This window comes from Mobula hypostoma, chromosome 1, assembly GCF_963921235.1.
Source record: "Mobula hypostoma chromosome 1, sMobHyp1.1, whole genome shotgun sequence".
Lineage (NCBI taxonomy): Eukaryota > Metazoa > Chordata > Chondrichthyes > Myliobatiformes > Myliobatidae > Mobula > Mobula hypostoma.
In genome coordinates this window covers 38,557,058-38,569,311 of record NC_086097.1, presented here as the reverse complement: position 1 = coordinate 38,569,311, position 12,254 = coordinate 38,557,058, and the positions used below count along the sequence as shown (strand labels likewise).

Below are 12,254 nucleotides of genomic sequence, written 5' to 3'. Positions count from 1 at the left end.
AGCTAAATATGTTTGCGACAGCAGCTCGATTTCAAGCACAGCGCTGCGGCCAGCTGTCCCATGCCATGCATTCTCTCTGTACATAACATTCCAGGTGCCTGATGTAATGGACCTTTCACATCACAGGCACCTCAGTATCACTTCACACCTAAGAAGGCTGGGATTAACACCGGTAGTTTTTTATATAAAAAAAAGTGAGAGAGATGCTTTATTTTTCATTTTATAATAAAGCAATACATTTTGAGGGGCAGCCCACTGACAGCCCACTTCGCTTTCTCACTCCCTCGGGGTGACCAGCGCGAGCGGCCGCTAATAACGCGGGGACTGAAAGTAGTGCGGCGGAAGGGCGCGCGCTGCACCGGTGCGGTCGGTGCGGAGGGACAATAAGCCCGCGACGGTGAGGAGCCCGGTTGCCGGGTGAGCGGGGCGAGGAGGACCCGGCCAGGACAGCGGTTCTTCGGCAATACGCGAGGAAGGTAAAGGGCCGCTGCTGCTGCTCTCGTCTTCGCCCCGGAGTTGTGCTGACAGTAGTCTTCGCCCGTGCATTACCCCGCTACTGTGGCCTTTTACCGTAGGTAGGGATTGCGTTCGGTCGGAGGTGACCCCAGGCCGAGGGCACGGAGCTTCGTTGTGTGGTAACAGTTGCCTTTTTGCTGTATTGTCCGGAGTCGGGTGTTTGGACTTCATATGACACTCGGAGTGAGTTGCCAGATACTGTGCACAACACTTCCTGACCGATATGAGCCCTGTTGTTTAGCCATCACATTGTTTGCGTGCTTGGCGATGTTACTTATGCACTCTCAGTAAACACTCTTTAAAGGTCGCACCTGTTACTGCATTCTCCACGCCCGAATTTAACCCCTCTTCCCCCGCCCCACCCCCTTTCCAAGTTGTATAGAAACAAATAGTTTTGGATTGCGTTGCCGCTTTTCCCAGCAAAGTTAACTATATTCTGCTTTCGTTTAAACTGCTTTTTTAAATAGTTCGTCTCATTACTTCGTTAGAATCTGCACTGCTGTGTTGTTCAAAAATTGCCACCATGTGAAATTCATGTACGTCTTAGGTTTGTTTTTTTTCCCCAAGTTGAGGAAAAATTACATGAAATTACTAGTTGTCCTGTTTATATGCACAGAAAGAGATTAAATATGTACTAAAACAAATCACCAGATTGTTGTGTTTTAACAAGAATCCATAATTATTCATGCCCAAGATAATGCCCATTTCACTAGTTAGTCCTGACGAAGGGTCTCGGCCTGAAACGTCGACTGCACCTCTTCCTACAGATGCTGCCTGGCATCACCAGCAACTTTGATGTGTGTTGCTTGAATTTCCAGCATCTGCAGAATTCCTGTTGTTTGCCCATTTCACTGGAACTTTTTGGACGTTTTTTTTTAAACAAATCGTTATTTTATAAATGTTCTGGCAAAAGTTGCACAAATATAGTTGAGCTGCAGTGCAAACTAATGTCTATGCCTGTGAGGTATTTTGAATTTCAAATTGTTGAAATTACTTTTGATAGCTTAAAGTTTTATTGGAACACTGTGCACATGTCAGAATTTCCAGCACACAAGTTTGCAGCTAGATCATATCTGCTGTGATTAGTTTGATCCAGGTTAATCACAAATTTATGAAAGATTATACAACAACATTTATTTTTTTAAAACAAGGAAATAACAAAAGAGGTTGAGAATAAAAGATTACATGGTTAATTTAGGTTAATTCATCCTGAAAGATCCTAAAACTCAATCCATTTTATTTTTCAAGATCCTTGTTTTTAAAAATATTTTGCCTCTATTACTTTCTGGGAAAGCCTTTTGCATATCTCTATCATATTTTGTTGGACACAAAAAAAAGCTTAAAGTCCTACCTTCATCTTTTGCTAATTTGAAACAATATGAATGTTTAAGGTATATCTGAAATGTTACTTTTGGAAGAATGACCATTGTTATTTGGGATGATTTAAAATACTTGCTGAAAGAATGAGGTTAGTTGAGGAGTTTGAGGAAACTCGTGCAACATATTATTTCAGGGGTTTTAACCTTTGGAAAACATTATCTAGAAAGAAAATGAAAGGTAGACTCAATGATAATCAAAAAGATGTATTTGGAAACTACTTTCCAGAGTAATGGAGGGTATATGACTGAATTATATGGCTCTTTCAAGATGGGAGGATGGATCAAATGACTTCTTGAAATGTTTGCCAAATAGATTCTTCGAATCCTTCAGTAAGAAGGAATTTCTTCTGACTTGTTCTGCTTTAGTACATCTTTAACCTTTGATTTTGCTTTGCATTGGTTGGAACTGTTTCTTGCTCTGTCTTGTGAGCTTGTGAGACTCTTGGCTTCAAAATTTTCTGCAGTATCCATTTATCTAATTGGACAGTTTATAGTTATATGAATTTAAGGTTATTTATCATGCTTTGCATGCATTGCTGCTACTTTGCTTTCAATGTTTATATTTGAAAGCCGAAACTCTTGTCAAATCCTAAACTCAGGTTTTTGTTGTGGAGCATAGAGCTATGCTCCGTAGTGGAATTTGAGTGATCATTTTTGAAGATGTATTGAATATAATTTTTAGCACTTACCCAAAGTAAGTTTTCTTTATAATTCTGAAAAAGTACAAATTTGTGTGTTGACATTTAAGATGATATTTTTATGGATTTATTAATCTGTTCATATCAGACACAGTGACCTTGTTATGGTTCACTAATGTCCTATAAGTTTTGTAAACGATGTCAATTTGAAATTCTTAGGGGCTGCATTCATATTAATATTTAGTTATCAGAAGTTAAATATTGAAGTTAGACGTGGAATCTCACTGTTTTGTTAATGATGGCAGAGATTCATTTTTAACTTCAATATCACGCAGGAGCTTATGGGCATGTTTCATATGGAGTATTTCTTCTGAGAAATACATGCTTTCTGAATCTCAATTGGTTTTTGATAGGTAAGGCTACATCTTCACACCAGAAGGTTCTAGTCACTAAATCTCTGAAAGGATACAGTTTTTAAACAAAAAATCTGCAAAAACAAAGCAGGCAGGCTTTTTTTTTCATTCATTATTTATTTGTACAGATGTAATCTTGAACATAAACAATTTCTTTGAGAAAGGAATGATTGGAGTGGTGGTGTGTGTAATGGAAAACCATGTGTAATTGAAATCAAAATGCTGTAGTTACCAGAAATGTTAAATAAAACTAAGTGCTGGAAATGCCCAGTTGGTCAGGCACCTCCTAAGATTTTCTGTTGAATCTCATCCTTTATTTTCTGAGGTTTGCATTTCCTTACAACTTACGTTACATATGCTATTGATTTCACTTTGATTTGAAAAGATACTCTTTCATGGAGACACAGTGCAGATATTTAAAGGAAACAGTCATCTTCCTATTTTAATTGATACTTGCATGCTTTAAGTATCAGATTTTTATTTTCTTCAAATACTTGGTTTCAGTAGGCATGTACTGATGATCCCTTCTGTGTGGACAGATACTGGCGTTCAGTTGATCTAATCTGGACTCTGCTTTCTCCTCCTGTTGCAACCAGTAATATCTATGGTTGGTGATGCTTTCGTGACAACTTCTAAATGTGATTACTTTTTTTGTTGTGTTCCATGCTGTTGGGAAAAAGACAAGCAATTGCTGCTATAGAGAGTAATCCTGCAAATTCAGTTTTTGATTATTATTTGGAAATATTGCTCAGCTTGATCACTGCTAGTGAAAACTCTTAAAACATTTTGGTTATATTTTCTGATTGCTTTATTGGTCTAATTTAATTTGGCTCTGATTAAATTGTGCTTAATTGCATTGTTTTTACTGATGGCTGGTGCTGAACTGGTCCAAATTGTATAGCTTCATTTCATAAATACAGGTTCAATTGCCTGCTTCTAAATCTGATTAGCTATGCTTATTCAGTGCTGCAGATCTCATTTGTTATGGTCATCTTCGAAAGCTGAATGGCAAATGTCACATTGAAAAGAATGCATTTTGCATGCAGCCAATGAATGAGATATCATAACATTGTTTCATGTACTTGGAGTTTTAATGTTGTGGTGAATGTGCACAATTTATGGTATAATTTATGTCTTAAAGAGATCCAAGAACTTAATTTTTTTTCCAAACCTTTTTTAGACACTTAGTAGAGATGGGAAAAATTATTGCTCAAAGCTTGCAGGTAGTTTTCAATGTGGTCTATCTAATACCTCTTGTTTTAAAAGCACCTCAAAGAAACATTGCAGTGATTCTGTTTTTTTTTCTGGATGTGGTAAAAAAAAGTTTGATTAAATTAGTTAGCAGTGTGTATGAGGTAAGGGATCATATCTATTGAAATTTGTACTTGCATGCAGCATAAAAACCTTTGTGTATTCTTGGAGCCTTAATGAGCTGTTTTCTTCTAAGCAGCATCACATTTTCTGTGTGCCCAAACACCTTGATAAATGTCATCAACAAATTTAATAATCTTGAATGTTAGAGTTTGAGTTGGGGGCGGGGGGAGAGGTATCTTCTGGATTTCTAAGTCTCTTAAATACCATGACACTTGAAACTGAATTAAAGTTTTATTTGAATTGTTTGGGTATTGACTATGTTGCTGTTTTTCAGGCAGTGGCAACAGTGCTACTTTCAGACTGTAACTTCTGGTTAAATATTTGAATTGCATTTGAAGCCACTCTATTACCTCCATACTTTTTTGAGTATGGGACTTGCATGGCACTTAGTGTGAAGCCAGAATAGAAGCAACTTGTATTTATAATGTATCATTTAACACAAAAGCAGCTGACGCCTGATCTGTTTTACTATGATTATATTGTTCCTATAATCATAGTAATATAATCACCTATGATTATATAGGGAAATGCCTTTCCTGGTATGTGAGGTCATCTCTGGGAGACTGGGTGGATGAGATCCAATGGCAGGGAGGGCGATTCTGCAATGCTTAATGAAGAGCAAAGGACATGACAAGGCACAGAAGAAGTTGTGGCCATCTACTACAACCAAGAAAGACCCCAGTTTGTGACGACTGTTCATACCGCTGGACCTGGACCTCCGAGGTCAAGAGAATGGAAATTCCCCAGTGCAAATGCTTTTCTACTTTAAAGACTCTTCCTGCACAGGTCTCCTGTTATTGTTGGATACGATAAGCAATGAGCTTATTGTACCTCAGTTAATCCAAAGATCTCACGGTTAGGTGAACATTTTTTTAGGTTCTCTACCATTTCCCTATATGTTTCTCTGGCTTTACTTTGTTCGTGCGATATTTCTCCTGATTCTGTGAGATTACGCAACTAAACTACTAACAACCCAGCTTCCCTCCGTGACTGATGGTGGTTCTTTCTGCTAAAATGCCACAGCCCCTTCTCTGCCCCGTAAATTTCTTGTCATTGTTTTCTTCAGTTAAACTGCTTGCTGTCTCGATGCAAGCCACTATCTTCATCCTCCCTTTCATCTTAAGTACTTGACCTGTTCTCATCTCCTAAATATAGGTATGCATTTCTACCCTGCACGTCAATGATGGCAATCCCTCCTTGATGGGCACTCATCCTTTCATGCATGATTTGATGCAATGAATGATGTGACATTGAGGAACGCACCCTCTCCTCCCTGAGGAATAGGCACCCTCTCTGGCCACAGCCAATGTAAGGGTCCTAGCCAGGGTTAAACCCAGGCAAAGCTGTGGAGCCAGACAACATACCTGGTCAGGTGCTAAGGGATTTTGCTGCCCAGCTAATGGACATCTTTAATATCTCTTTGAAACGGTCACTATCATTCTAGTGCCCACCCAAGTGATGGTAACTGGGCTAAAAAAATTACTGTCCAGTGGCACTGACTTCAACAATCATGAAGTGGTTTGAGCAGCTGGTAATGGGTCATATAAAATTGCACCTTCCTGTAACATTGGACCCCTTCCAGTTCGCCAGCCACTGAGACTGGTCCACTGATGATGCCATATCCTCGGCCCATCACTCTGTCCTGTCCCGCCTAGAAGACAATGCCTCGTACACCAGGATGTTGGTCATTGACTTCAGCTCAATATTTAACATGATTATCCCCCTGAGACTGGTGGATAAACTCTTCTTGTGGGGTCTCAACACCTCTCTGTAACTGGATCTTGGACTTCTTCCCGGAAAGACCCCACTCTGTCTGTGTCAGCAGCAACATCTCGAGCTTCATCATGCTGAGCACTGATGCCCTCCAGGCTGTGTGCTTAGCCCACTGCTGTTCTTGCTGTTGACTTGTGACTCCACTGTCAAATTCATCTCCAAATGCACCATCCAGTTCACTGATGATTACAACAGTAATTAGCCTCATCAGCAGCAATGGCATTTAGAGAGGAGGTAGAGAGGCTTGTCAAGTGGTGCGAGAAAAACAAACTGAGTTTGACAGGGACTTGAGAAGGGCAGAGGTTGACTGCTCTCCTTTGCACATCAATGACTTTGACTTGGAGAGTGTGAAGAGCATGAGGTTCCTTGGTGTGCATGTAATGGACAGTCTAAGCTGGACCCACAACACCACCTCATGAGTCAAGAAAGCACAGCAGTATGTACACTTGCTGAGGAGACTGAGGCATGCAAGGCTCCCTGTCTCTATTCTAACATCTTTTTACAGGAGTATCTTTGAGTGTCCTGTCTGGCTGCATCGTGGTGTGGTATGGAAGGTCCAAGGCATTGGACTGCATGGACTGCAAGGCCCTACAGAGGACAGTAAAATCTGCCGAGAGGATCATCAGGGTCTCCCTTCTTCTTGCTCTCTCTCTCCCCCCCCCCCCCCCCAGTGTGCAATATTTACCAGGATCATTGCAGAGGAAAGACCTGAAGCATTGTTGAGGATCACTGTCACCCATCTCACAATATCTTTGACCCACTACTATCAGAAGGGAGGATAGGAGCATCAGGACTAGGACTGCCAGACGGTTACAGATTCTTCCCTCGGGCTGTGAGACTAATGAATATCCTGCCACCACTGAGGTCTTTGTCACTAAGACAGTGAGCTGTTTATTGTTTACCTGTGTTGTGCACTACACCCATATCTGAATTGTATTTTATTAACTTATGGTAATATTTTGTTTTGTGAGCTGTGTGATATATGTGGGTGCACTGTGGTCTGAAATAACATTATTTGTTTGGTTGTATACAGTTACAGTTAGATGGCAATGAACCTGAACTTGAATTGCTTGTTTAAAGCCCTACAGTAAGACTTCCACTCTTGCTATGATATTGAACTATCTGAATTATCTAGAGAATTGTTGCCTCTGGCTTCTATCTGTGGAATGTTCACCATTGACTTCATCCTGTTTCCAGGCAGGTGTCTGAAACTGAACCTCTTTGCAACCATGATGTAATTTGATCCTGGGATAAATTTCAAATCACATGAGCCATCACAAGACAGCCAATTTCTATCTCTGACTCCACACCTGTTTTAGCTCACCTGGTGCTGGAATACCTGCATCTTTGGTATCTATGGTAGGGGGGAGTATGAAGGGAATAAAGATTAGTTTTAAGGAAAAATATTGAAATAAAAAGTACTTGCTCTGATGTATAAAGCTTTGAAATAAGACAGGTGAATGAATGCAGCGTTAAGTAGATTTGATTTAATAGCTGTTAGCTATTTGATTTAAGAGATTTGGTTGCTAACAACCAAGGTTCAAATTTAATTATTTCAGGGTATTTGACAATTAAAGCAATAATATGCATTTATAATCCCTAACTATGATGTGCAAGGGCATCACCAAAAAGTTGTATTAGCTAAGGAAAAGCAAGGTAGAATCCGTGGAAATCTGAGAATACGGAAAGCAAGAACTGCAGGTAGATATGGTTAATAAGCACCCTATCATCAGCATCACTGTTGAGAAAGATGATTATAAAAAATAAAATTGTTGCAATGATAGTGCAATTAATGAGGGGGACTTAAGCCTTTTTGTTAGAGCTTGTACAAATTAAATTGGCAAAAGCAGTTAGTGTATGAGATAATACAGTGTGTCTAGTGCAGTACTTTAAGGAGCCAACCGGTGGAACAGCTGTTAATGCTGTTGCCACGCAACTTCAATAACCTGGATTCAATCCTGATCTTGGATGCTGTTGTGTGAGTGAGAGCATTCTCTCTCTCTGACTGCAAGTGTTTTCTTTCGGTGCTCCAATTTCCTACCACATCCCACAAATGTGTTGGTTGGTGGGTGAATTGCCTATCTTAAATTGTCTTGAGTGTACTGTGGCGAACAGGAGAATTGAAGAGAGTGGTGTTGACAAAAGTGAGAGAATTGATCACAGGAAAGTAAGTGGGAGAATGGAACCAATAGGAATGTTTTTTAAGTTCCAGCTTAGACATAAAACATGTATAATGCAGAACACATACAAAAATATATAGCATGCCTCGTATATGATTTAAGATGCAAGTTTAATGTTATACCAACGTGACAATTTTTAATTTTACAAGTATTCTGTATTTATTTCTCTCTCTTCTCCCCCCCCCCACCCGCCACATTTCAACTCAACCTCTATGGAGCCTTTCCCCATTGATCTTTGGTATAACTGAACCAAGTTTCTGGCATCTTTCAGTTTACCAGTTATTATTTAACTGAATGGCCGCTAGTCATTTCGTGAAACAATTGGAAGTTGACCATACTGCTGTGGATGAGTGTCCTTGTAGGTCGGTATACTTCCTACATCAAAGGACACCAATAAACTAAATTGCATTTTGCTGGAATTTGGTGATATGACAAATTGTCTTTTTTAAAAGTTTATTTATTAAAGTAAAGCTCTGGTATGCTTGGGATTTTGATGCTGAATTTTCAGAACTCCTTAACTCCCCAACACATTCCCTAATTCACTTTTTAAGATGTTTAACCAAGTGAGTTTAACAGAAGCATGGAAACTAGGACTCCTTTGATTTGAAAGAGACTGTGGCAGACTTTGCCTGGTGAGCCAGATCCCAGACCATCAGGTTATTGAAATTGTTAGTAATTGTAGCTTTACTGTGGAATATGAACTTCCTCTTAATTTTATAAGTCTAGACTGCTAGTCTGCTATTTTAGCATTGTACTACCCATTTCTATATTTGAACTCTTATTCTGTATCTGTTTGTCAGAAAGTAAATACTGACAAACTGTGATTTGTACATTCCATTGAAACTTCTAAAATCTTGAAAAATATTCTATCTGTGACCAAGTGGAAGGGATAAGACTGATCTTACCAAGAAGAAGAGGCCTGTAAAATGAGAGATTTTAAAGAAGCGTCCAGGAATTACTATAAATCAATGAATAATTTAGGTGTTGATATTAATCAAAGTAAACTTTTAATGAAATAAAAAGTTCTAAGATAACATAAGACAGAAATTGAACTACTTAAACTATGTAAGTAGGAGGAGAGCAGCAGAAATAAATGTTGGACACATAGTTGCAGAGGCAAAAAAAAATCATGAGGAGTGTGGAAATGGCACTGTTAGCTATAACATTGAACAAATCCTCTGTACCTTGCAGAAAATGCTAATTGAGCCAGAAGTAGTGATAAGCCAAGAATATAACAAAAATGAGAAGCTTACAGCTTTGCTGTGACGCCTCGGAGATGAGGATTAGCTAAAGGAAAACTGAATGTACAGCTGCAAAAAAAGTTTGTGAACCCTTTGCAATTACCTGGTTTGTCCGCATTAATTGCTCATAAAATGTGGTCTGATATTCTTCATCTAAGTCGCAATAATAGACAAACATGATCTGCCTAAATTAAAAACACACAAACAATCGTACTACTTCTCATCAATACTGAGTACACTATTAAACAATCACAGTTTAGGTTCACAAAAGTATGTGAACCTCTGGGTTAATACCTTCTGCAAAAGCTATTTAGAGTCAGGTGTTCCAATCAATGAGATGGAGGTGTGGATTGTAGAGGTGCCATGCCCTATTTTTTAAAAAGAGACACACAAAGTCAAGTTACTGACAGAGCCTGCTCTTCTCAAGAAAGCTCTTTTAATGAGCACCATGTCTCAATCAAAACACCTTTCAGAGGACCTTAGAGGAAGAATTGTAGAGATGCATGAAGCTGGAAAAGGCTAGAAAAGCATTTCTAAAGACCCGAGTGTTTATCAGTCCACAGTAAGAGAAATTGTCCACAAATGGAAGAAATTCAGTAAACTGTTGCTCCTCTCCCTGGGTCACACCAAGAGCACAAGGTGCAGTGCTAAAGGAGGTGAAAAAGAACCCAAGAGTAACAACAAAAGACCTGCAGAAATCTCTAGAACTTGCTAAAGTGTCTGTTCATGTGTCCACTAAAAGAAAAACACTGAACAAGAATGGAGTTTATGGAAGGACACCACAGAGGAAACCACTGCTCTCCAAAAAAAACATTGCATGTCTCAAGTTTGCATATGTTCCATAATGCTTCTGGGACAATGTGAGGGACAGAAGAGACAAAAGTAGAACTTTTTGGCAGAGATGCATGCTGCTTTGTTTGGAGGAAAAAGGGCACTACACACCAGCACCAAAACCTCATCCCAGCTGTGAAGCATGGTGGAAGGAGTATCAAGGTTTGGAGCTGCTTTGCCACCTCAGAGTCTGGGCAGCTTGCAATTGTTGGGGTAACAATGAATTCAAAGTTGCATCAAGACATTTTACTGGAGAACATCAGGGTAGCGGTCCATCACCTGAAGCTTAATAGAAGTTGGATGATGCAACAGGACAGTGATCTGAAACACAAGTAAATCGACGACAGAATGATTTGTTACGTACCCCATAACTGGGTTGTCAAACCAGCAGAAATGGAACACTCATTGGAGTCTGTGATTACTAGGAACTAATAAAGTTTTATTAAAGAAATAAGTAATACAGTACACTAACCGCAAGGATATAAATGTAACAGGTTAGCAATGATAGTATACACGTATACACAGAAATAGGGTAATAGGAATCAACCAAGCTCTATTGCAGTCTAGGGGTAAAATGGTCAGTCTTAAGGTGAAGCAGAGTTCAGTTCAGTCTAGTGTAGTTTGAAGTAATCGCTGTTGTACTGTTGGGGGGGGTGGGGAGAGAGTGAGAGATACAGTTGGTTTCAGGCAAACCTTTCAATGCCTTCTGATCCAGCTGTGGTCACCGACTGTGACCCCTCCGTTCCGGATGCGATCGTTCTTCTGTGGTGAACCCAGGCAAGGGCGAACACACACCAGGTTCCCACTGATCGTACCTTTACACCCTGTGAGTCTCTGACCGATTCCTGCGAATCGGTCCTCCAAACTTCCACCAACTTATGGGGGCACAATGCTCTTTCCAGGGTCTCGTGGCGTGTGTCCCGTGCCTTAGCAAACCCGCTATTTTTATCCCCCTGATGGGGTATCACCTGTCCATCAAACTTCACCCTTCCTATTGTCTCAGTAGGACTCGTTAGTGAACAGTTCAGGTTCAAAGCAAACTGTCTGTGGCAGAGGCCACATACTGAATTATGTGTCTCTCTCTCGTTAATCTCTCTCCTCTCATTAGTATTTTGAATGGTTCTCCATTGTCTCTCATTATCTTTCTCGTTAGCATCATCAGTTCTGCAGCTCTGCTTGGCTTCACACATGACACCCCCACCCTTAAAAGAATTTTTACCGGGGGTAAAAATTACAGGCATGAATGCACATTATAAAATACACGCCTAATATACAGGTAGCCATCAGCTATTCGGCTAATACAGAGAACTTTAAATTTTTAACACCTGGACAATCAGCAATCACATTGTCGTTTCCTTTTACATGTTTTATCTTTATATCAAATTCCTGTAATACCAGGCTCCAACTTAACAAGCGTTTGTTTTTATCCTTCATTGTGGTCAAAAACACTAATGGATTGTGATCAGTGTAAATTATCAGTGGTTTCCGTGCTGGACAAATATAAACCTCAAAATGTTGTAATGCCAGAATGATTGCCAGTAATTCCTTTTCCACAGTGGAATAATTTCTCTGATGGACATTAAACTTCTTAGAAAAATAAGCCACTTGGTGTTCAATTCCCTCCTTGTCTGTCTGCAACAGCACCGCCCCTGCGGCTTTGTCGCTAGCATCTGTTGCTAGGGAGAAGGGTTTTGAAAAGTCAGGCACATTCAATACAGGGTGGTGACACAGAATCGCCTTCAGACTCTCGAAGGCTTGTTGACAGAGGTTGTTCCACACAAACTTCTCATTCTTCGGCAAGAGCTTAGTAAGAGGGAGGGTAATATCCGCAAAGTTTTTGTAAAACTTCCGATAGTACCCCACCATCCCCAAAAACCTTCTCGGGGCCCTCTTGTCTGTCGGGATGGGA

At 40.0% G+C, this 12,254-nt stretch overlaps 1 protein-coding gene across 3 annotated transcripts in view; it reads left to right on the top strand.

Annotated features, from left to right (window-relative positions):
* Window positions 1-339: 339 nt before the first annotated feature.
* ptpn21 (protein tyrosine phosphatase non-receptor type 21) overlaps window positions 340-12,254 on the top strand; it is a 70,027-nt gene continuing 58,112 nt past the window's right edge. Inside the window, exon 1 of one of the 3 annotated variants that reach the window (XM_063046853.1) lies at window positions 340-476. The gene's annotated coding sequence lies outside the window, so the exon portion shown is untranslated. The other 2 variants (XM_063046862.1, XM_063046871.1) reach the window with 2 other exon arrangements.